Consider the following 8,589-nt stretch of genomic DNA (forward strand, 5'->3'; position numbering starts at 1 on the left):
AAAAAAAAAAAAAAAAAAAAAAGAATCCCACCCTATGACCTCATTTAACTGTAATTATGTCCTGAAAGCTCTGTCTCCAAATACGGCCACATTGTGGGGGTCAAATCTTCAACATGCGCATTTTGGAGACACACACACACACAATTAAGTTCATAGCACAAGGTAATATAATGAAAGGAATTCCAATGATGGTGTGAACATCTATAATCTTTCAGAATTTCCCCATCACTTAATGACAACAACAGATATGGATACTATCCAGTAAGTGGTGCTTAATTTGACTACCAACCACTAAATATTGTTTCTCATGATCATACCACTCCTTAACACAAGTAAATGCATTTCTCTAGATCCTTTCTAAATCTGGAATTGTTTCTTATTGTCAGTAATAACAGCACAAATGAGATATTCAAATATTCAGAAAATCATCTGCTTTTTGGCTTTCTTATGTTTTTCTACCTCTAATGTGTTTAGTATTAAGGGTGACATAAGAATGTAGCTAGTTTGTATCAGCATTTTAAAGCTGCTTTCTTGGCTTATCTTCATCAAAGGGAGAGAGAGGGTTTGAATTTGGGGTGAGAAATCCCACATGATTTTGTCATTGTGGTTCACTTATCTGTCCTGAAGTAAAACTTCTCTGCAACTATTGCTCCTTCAAAACCAGTATTACAGATGTACATGCATATACTAGAAATTATCATGTTCCCTTATCACTTACATTATATTCAGTAAAATTTGTAAATGTTAGGCCCACATAAAGAAGTGACCAATTCCAGGATGGGGTGTTGTGACCCTCCAAAATAGGCAACTATCTCTATTTACTAAAGTGGGTTATTTAAAGTAGAAAGAAGAGAAAATTACTACTAAAATTGAACTAAGTTATTCATCAGAATCTAAAGAATTTTAAGTATGTGCTAGAAAGTCTGCATAGGGTAAGACTGGGGTGGTAGTGGTATAACAGTACATAGTTGGGTCTTTCTCAGAGAAATGTACTATTTCTTTTGTTTCTAAGCATTCTACTCTGAGGAAGTCATAGGTGGAATCTATGTCCCAAGCTGATATACCTATAGAAACACTTTTTCAGGTGAGAAAACTAATGCTTTGACAGGGACAACTTCATTCCTGTCCTAATTCAACTCCAAGTCTAACTCAGAAGTGACTTAAACTCTATATTTGTAAAGAATGTTTGGCTGTCTTTTTCCTTCCTACACCAGAAAAATCTTACATCTGAGGTCACGAAATATTCTATGCACGCCCCCACCAAAGTGCTTCCATTTATTTGTTTAACTGCCTAACACTTCCTGCCAGATAATGTCTTTGACAATAACGATTGCATCTTACCATTCTTTGCTACGGTGATAGGAGTCAGGATGTTGAGATAGCTTCTGTATTAGTCTCATCATATCTAATTTTCTGAAGTTATATAATGGAGTTCAAAATTAGCATACATTTGATGCCATGAGCACAAGGTCAAAGGAGGTAGAGATGTAATGGGTTGACTTCTCAAGTGAGACAAAAGTTTAACACTAGCTAATTCAGCACCCTGGATAGTGCCACGGGGGTGGTTCTAATAATATTTGAAATAAGCTTTTACCCGTAAAGAGCCCAGAATGATCTTCTGACGTTCGGTGGTTGGTAAACATATGTTTATAATGAGCTTTGTTCTTATGGCCTTTGGATTTGTCCTCACCACTCTCCTCCCATCCCACCCTACGTTACCAGCTTTTAGTAACATCTTCATCAGAAATGAAGTTCAGGTCTTAGTGACCACTCCATTAAGATATCTACACACTTAAAAGGATACAACTAGTTGACAGAGTGGGTTTTTTTTTTTTACCTTTCACAGAACTATTTTTTCTCCTTTGTGAGCTTATATGTTGCTAATCTAGGAGTAGGGACCTCAGTCCTTACAGACATGAAATGGATAGACAAAGACTATTTGGGTGAATTTATGTCATGCAGTTAGCCCATGAATAGTACCTGGGCTAAAGGTTTTTCCATGAATAGCAAAGATATTACTGTTATTTCAATCCTTTGTGTTGTCACAACCTTTGGGGTTTCCAAATTGGTTAAAGGAAATAACTCCAATGTTTTTCTCACTTCAAAATCTCTACTGTCATTACAGATACTCCTCTTAGTTCCTTTCTGCTTCATAATACAGCTTTATTTCTGGTAAATCATAAGTGAGACATAGTAAATACATCATTAGGTAAGCAACTTGAGCTGAAAATTGGCTATATTTTAAAAATGCTGATGTATGGGGTTTGGAGGTCTTACCTTACCTGACAGATGGCAAGGGAAAATTAAAGAAAATAGTCACAGCAGATCCCTTCCTCCACACTTCAGTGCTTTGTTAAATAAGAATAAGCCTATTTAATTAATATTGATTTAACACTGACTGTCCTTGAGATATATTACCCTTTGACACATTTTTACCTTCAAAACTGCCAAAATTGCAAAATGTATAATAACAAAACTCAAATCCATTTTTAAGCTCAGAGTTATTGTGGTTTGTTATCACCAATTTCCAGCTACTCCAGGAAGGAGCTGCGTGTCTTAGCAAGTGGCAATGTCTTTATTTATGACCTCCAGTGATTAGTTAAGTTTGCCAGACATTTCTCAGAACATGGCCCAGGTCACCCAGGAGTAGGAATCCAGAGCAGGATAAAAGATTCTGTTATACTTGGCTTATGATCCTGGCATTTGTTAGGACATGACAATTTCACTTTGATAGAAATATTAGGTAGTTATTTCTTTCTAAATAAATAACACAAAGGAGGCCTTTGTTTATCAACTGGAAGAAGAGGGAACATTTATTGTTCTTGACACCTTCTATCTGGTCATTTGAACAATTGGTAAATAACCAGAAACCCTTGTTCACCTAAGGTAAGACCTTTCTACATGGAAAATCTGCTTACTCAACTCTCACTCTTTTTTTTTTTTTTTTATATTATCACCACGTATGTGGGTTTCTTTTTTTAATGTTTTATTTATTTCTAGGAGAGAGAGAGAGAAAGAGACAGCGTGAGCAGGGGAGGGTCAGAGAGAGAGGGAGATACAGAGTCCGAAATAGGCTCCAGGCTCTGAGCTGGCAGTCAGCACAGAGCCCGACGCGGCGCTCGAACCCACGAACCGCGAGATCATGACCTAAGCGAAAGTCGGACGCTTCACCGACTAAGCCACCCAGGAGCCCCTCAACTCTCACTCTTTTATTTCATCCAAATTTCAGAGAAGGCCTAGGGTAACAGTCCCTTCTAGTAAAACTCCACTCCTCTGTGAGGGTAGATGCATCACTAGATCCAGGAAGCTCCTCCGAGATCCCATCTCCATTTTCAGTCTCAAGGTAGTAGGCCAATCATTCCACATATAAGCTACATTCAAATATCTTAAGTAACCAGCACCCTCTTTTGTGTCATGGTGCAGATCACAATATTTTGTCTAACTCTGACCCACCCCCCACTCCCCACCCCCACCATGATGAGTGAATGACAAGCAAGGAGGCCAAATATCCATTGAACTTTTCAAGTAGACACTGATTGGAGAAGGAGACAGGAAACACTAATTTTAGCCCTCACTACCCTGGAAGTCATTTTCCCTTGGAAGTTCTCTGCCCAGGTCTGAGTAAAACCATTTAAAGTATGTTTTCAGAATGGCATGATCAGAGGAGGCTCTCTTCCTGGAAAAAAATGCAGCCAAAAGTCAGAGCCCATAAGTGAAAATCTCAGCTACATCTTCTTTGAATTTTCTTCTACTTTTATCTCTGGCGATAATGTGGTGCACTTGTAAATAATGACAGAAAACAGAAAAAAGCTTGGGACTATTGCAAGCCGTTGCTCTATCTAGCTTAAATGAAAATGCATGGTCACTCAGACTGCTATGGTATTCCTGGTAGGGTTTAGGCTAAGTGACTGGGCATGAAAAGAGGTCAAGACAAAATCAGCTTACAGAACAGAATGATTCTGAGTTGAAGGACAGAAGTCAGCGCTGGTAAAAATGAAAAGGCCATCTCTGGAGCAACTATCACTAGATCAGGGACAGTCCCCCTAATTAGTATTGCTGTGAGAGTGGGATTTTGTAGAAACTGCTGCCTTATTTTCCTTTCTGATAGTTTTGCTCTTCTTCTCTGCTTTAGTTTCTAAGGTAAGCCATGGCCCCTTTCTCTTGTTCATAACCCTGTTCTCCCTCTAGGCTTAACATCCATGGCTACAACTTATTTCCACACCCCCATGAAGTAAATTGTCACAGAGAATCAGTGTTTTTTGGTGTGTTGAGGACAGAGAAATCATGTTAAATATGCCTCTTTCTGAAAACCAGTAAATTACTCTAGCACATGGGAGAGTCGTATAATTGACCTAGGAAGTTCTCATTTCCCATTCTAGTCTCTGTCTGCTTGGCACTTTCCTCTAGGACACAGAAAGCCACACCTCAGAAAAGTCTTCTTCCAAAGAAGTGATTGCAAGGAAGGCTTTAGTGGAGTCTTTCACATGTACATTGCCATGACCTTCTATCATAAAAAGGTAATTATTATAATTCCCTACATAGGTATCTTCTAGAAGTCCCTTAGGCAAATGCCCCAACAGTCCTGAAATCTCTGACTCTTCTCATCATATCTTTCCAATAAAAAAGGGCAAAATTCTGTTTTGGAAAAAATAGAAATTATAACTGTTAACTATCATTCTCAGTAAATCACCTCAAGATATGTGTGTTTCTTTTTTTCCAGAAGATGTTTGATATTATTTCTACAAACATAGCATGTCATGCTTGCAAAATTCACATTAGAAATGTCTGCTTAATGGTGTGCCAGCACCTTGTTTAATATTTCTACGAAAGAACAGAAAGAAGGAGATGTACCTTGAATCTGCCTCAAGTAAATCTTGGAGTTTTGACTTTACATCATTGCTGCCAATCATTTCTGCTCCAGAGGAAACTATTAAAGGAGTTGGAAAAATCCCACTGTTGAAGCTTTCTATGGTTATAGCAAAACTTTCTATTTTTGACCCTTCCTAAAAGATAAATATTTGAAACAAAAGAACCTTGCAAGTATAGGAAAAAGTGAAACTGATGTTGGGTTATCAGAAGTGGTAGTAATATTGATTGCACTGAAGAATGCAAAAGCAATCGTATAAGCTCTTAACTAAACCCTAATCTCTTTCTCTCTTAAGTCCACCTCACTGTTTATTGCACACAAAGAAAAATTAGATCAAGGCTAAAATCTGGAGCCATCCCTGATATGAGCAAATATCTAAAACAAGGCAAAAATTGTAGGCCCTAAAAGAATCATGGTGCTTGGTGCTCTGGAACCTGAAGACAAGCCTTCTGTTTCCCCACCTATTTGCCAACCTGCAAGTATCTTAGCTTTCTGGGATTTTCTACATACAAATCGTCATACCTGCCCCTTAGGCAACAAAAAATAATGGTAAAACAAGAGACAAATACATGTAAACAATGCTCAGATGAGCTCAAGCATCTCCTGAGAGTTTCATTAGCCATTTCTGTGTTCAGATTGATTTATGGGCCTCAGGTCCATCATTTCCTCACCATTAGCCATCATTAGACCATTATGACTCCCCACAGTCCCTCAGCTTACTTCTTCCAGGGAGGAGGTGTAATCTTGCCCAGCTGTGTTGAGCTAGTTTCCACTACCACTAATTTTCTGACAGAATCTATGAGTAATGTCACATTTCATGCTGTTCCAATAAAAACATTTGCTTCTTGGCAGGGCTAGTAAAGAGCTTGATGGAGAAACTATACAAAGTCCCCAAGGGGGCAAAAGGTGACTGAGGGACTTTGTCATGAGAAAAATTGAGTACCTGTCTAGGCTGACACAGCAGATCAAAACAAAGAAAAAAGGAATGAGGTAATCAGGTCATGACCCAAAGACTTCTAGACATTTATTCACTTCCCCAACAATATATTTTGAACACCTACAATGTGCCAGACTCTGTGCAAATAGAATTGTCATGTCTGTTGGACACAATCCCTTGGAGCCAGAAGGTCTGGGATCTGCTCCATGTTTCCTCTTGAAAGCAATTGAGCTGTGCAACCTAATAAAAATTGCTTAACTTTGTGAAGTCCCTGGCTTCTAATCTTCTAATCTACATAATAGTCATTTATTTCACAATATATCGATGTAATCATTTATATAGTATATCTACATAATAATCATCTAAGTCTTAACTTTTTGATAGAAATTCATGGAGAACTACCTTATAATTGGAGGCATTTATAAAACCATATATATGGGCAGGGGATAGAGAGAAAGAGAGAGAGAATGGACCCTTAAGGGGAGGACATTTTCCTAAGTACACACACACACATCTCTCCACTGCAGCAGAAAGGCAGGTCCTCACAGCATTCAGCTAACAAACAAGTATCATCTCCACATTGCCATACTCATGAACCAAACACAAATGTCAACTGGATACTAGGCAGAGTAATGAGATTGCCCAGTTCTCTAGGGCATAATTTTAAATGTTATGCTCAGTTGATATTGAGACATCAGGAAATGTACCTGAAGCACAGCCTCCAGAAGAAGGCATTATCAACAGTAGAAGTCTCTTTGACCATCCCATCAGTTTCTATTTACAGTCTCTGAGAAAATTTGAATATGTTGATGCTTCACTGAAGTAACATTCCCCCTCTCTGCATTAGCCTCCATATGTTAATACTGTTGCTTTGAGGCCTCAGATTCCATTTATGATGAAAATTGAAGGAACATCAGATAAAATCACCACAGTGCTTACTTAGTATACTCCATACAGGTAGCCCCACATTCCTTCATAGACCCCATTAGGTATGTCTCATGGTGGAAAGGGGATGCCTAGAACTCTAATTCCTCAATCCTCAAATGGCTACCATGAGGTAATTTACCTTCTGTAACAGCCAACAATACACACCACCGTGCAAAGCCTTCTGTAGCCATTGACTAGGACTCTGTTCCCAAGTCTCCAGTATGCTCTCCCATCATGCTTCTAGACCTGGATGACCTTCATTGTCCCTCTAGTGCATGGCCTGGCCAAAAAGCTGTCCAAGGAGCTTGCTTAATGCTCCCTTTTCCCTGAACCCCATTCTGGTTATTTCTCAATGTTGGTTGTGTGTTCCTCTTGGGAGAGAGGCATCCCCAGATCTGTTTTGTAGGGCAACAAAAATATCCTTGATAAAGAGTAAATATAAAAACATTTGCAGGATGAGAAGATCTAAAAATTAAGAGAGGAATAGTGGAGTCTCTCCAGCCTCTCTGTGAGATTAAGAACTTTATCCTGTTTCTGAGATCATGTTAGAACTCTTTTAGGAATGAAGGATAAATGAAGGCTGAAATAAAATGAAGAATGAAGGGCGAAATGGGTGAAGGTGGTCAAATGTATGAACTTGCCGTTATAAAATAATTCCTAGGGATGTAATGTACAGGGTGGTGACTATAGTTAACACTTTTTTGTACTTTGGAAAATTGCTAAGAGAGTAGATCATTAAAGTTCTCATCGTAAGAAAAAATTTTTCTAACTATGTGTGTTGATGGATATTAACTAAACTTACTGGTGTAATCATTTTGTAATATATACATAGATCAAATGACTGTTGTACACCTACAATTAATACAATGCTATATGTCAGCTATATCAGTAAAAAAAAAAAAAGGAATGAAAGTTGGAAGCGACGGTATTTTAAGTTTCCACTTAAAATTTGTTACTGGGGCACCTGGTCGGTTAAGCATCTAATTCTTGATTTCAGCCTAGGTCATGATCTCACGGTCTGTGAGTTCAAGCTGAACTCGAACAGCAGCATGTAGCATGCTTGGGATCTTCTCTCTCCCTCTTTCTCTGCCCCTCTCCAGCACTCTCTCTCTCTCTCTCTCAAAATAAATAAATAAACTTTAAAAAATTGCTACTAATATTATCTATCTACCGATGTCTCACCTCAGCATTCCACTCTCACAAAGGAGAGGACTGATAATCATTTCTCCCCAGGGGATAATTAGAATTTAAAATGGAGAGAATTCAGATTGCTTTCGAACACTCCACGTAGGGCAGGATGTGTGAGCAGTGTTTTTGGTAACAGGCCCACCCGCTGAGCCATCACAGCTGGTTTGGCTAGCTGGATCCATTTCGATTTGTGAGGGCGAGTGAAGCCAAGGTAGAATTACTTACATATTATCTTGTTCTGTCCAATATTCCTGCCACCCTGCTCTGTACTTCCAATCACACACACGTACACACTTGTTTTCCTGACAAGATTTCACTTGTTTTTCAAAAATCTACTGAGGAATGGCCTGAATTTACAGAGTTCTTGCTTGCCCATGGTTTGTAATTATTAACTTCTTCCCACCCCCAGACCTGTCAGCTTCCTTCCACTTCTCCAGGCCTATAGTGACCTAAAGAGCATATACCAGTGTGCCAGTCCTTCCAGAGAACCAGTAATGACATGGGTTCTCAGTCTCCTTGATTCCATGACTTCGTCATACCAGTATGATGCTTTCATGGCCATGATATCATGAGTGTTTATGAAAAAAATGGTCACTTTTTTTTTTTTTACAAATAGTTTATTGTCAAGTTGGGGGCCACATAACACCCAGTGCCCATCCCGACAAGTGCC

This window comes from Hyaena hyaena, unplaced genomic scaffold, assembly GCF_003009895.1.
Source record: "Hyaena hyaena isolate Hyena2069 unplaced genomic scaffold, ASM300989v1 scaffold_734, whole genome shotgun sequence".
In the NCBI taxonomy this organism is placed as follows: Eukaryota; Metazoa; Chordata; class Mammalia; order Carnivora; family Hyaenidae; genus Hyaena; species Hyaena hyaena.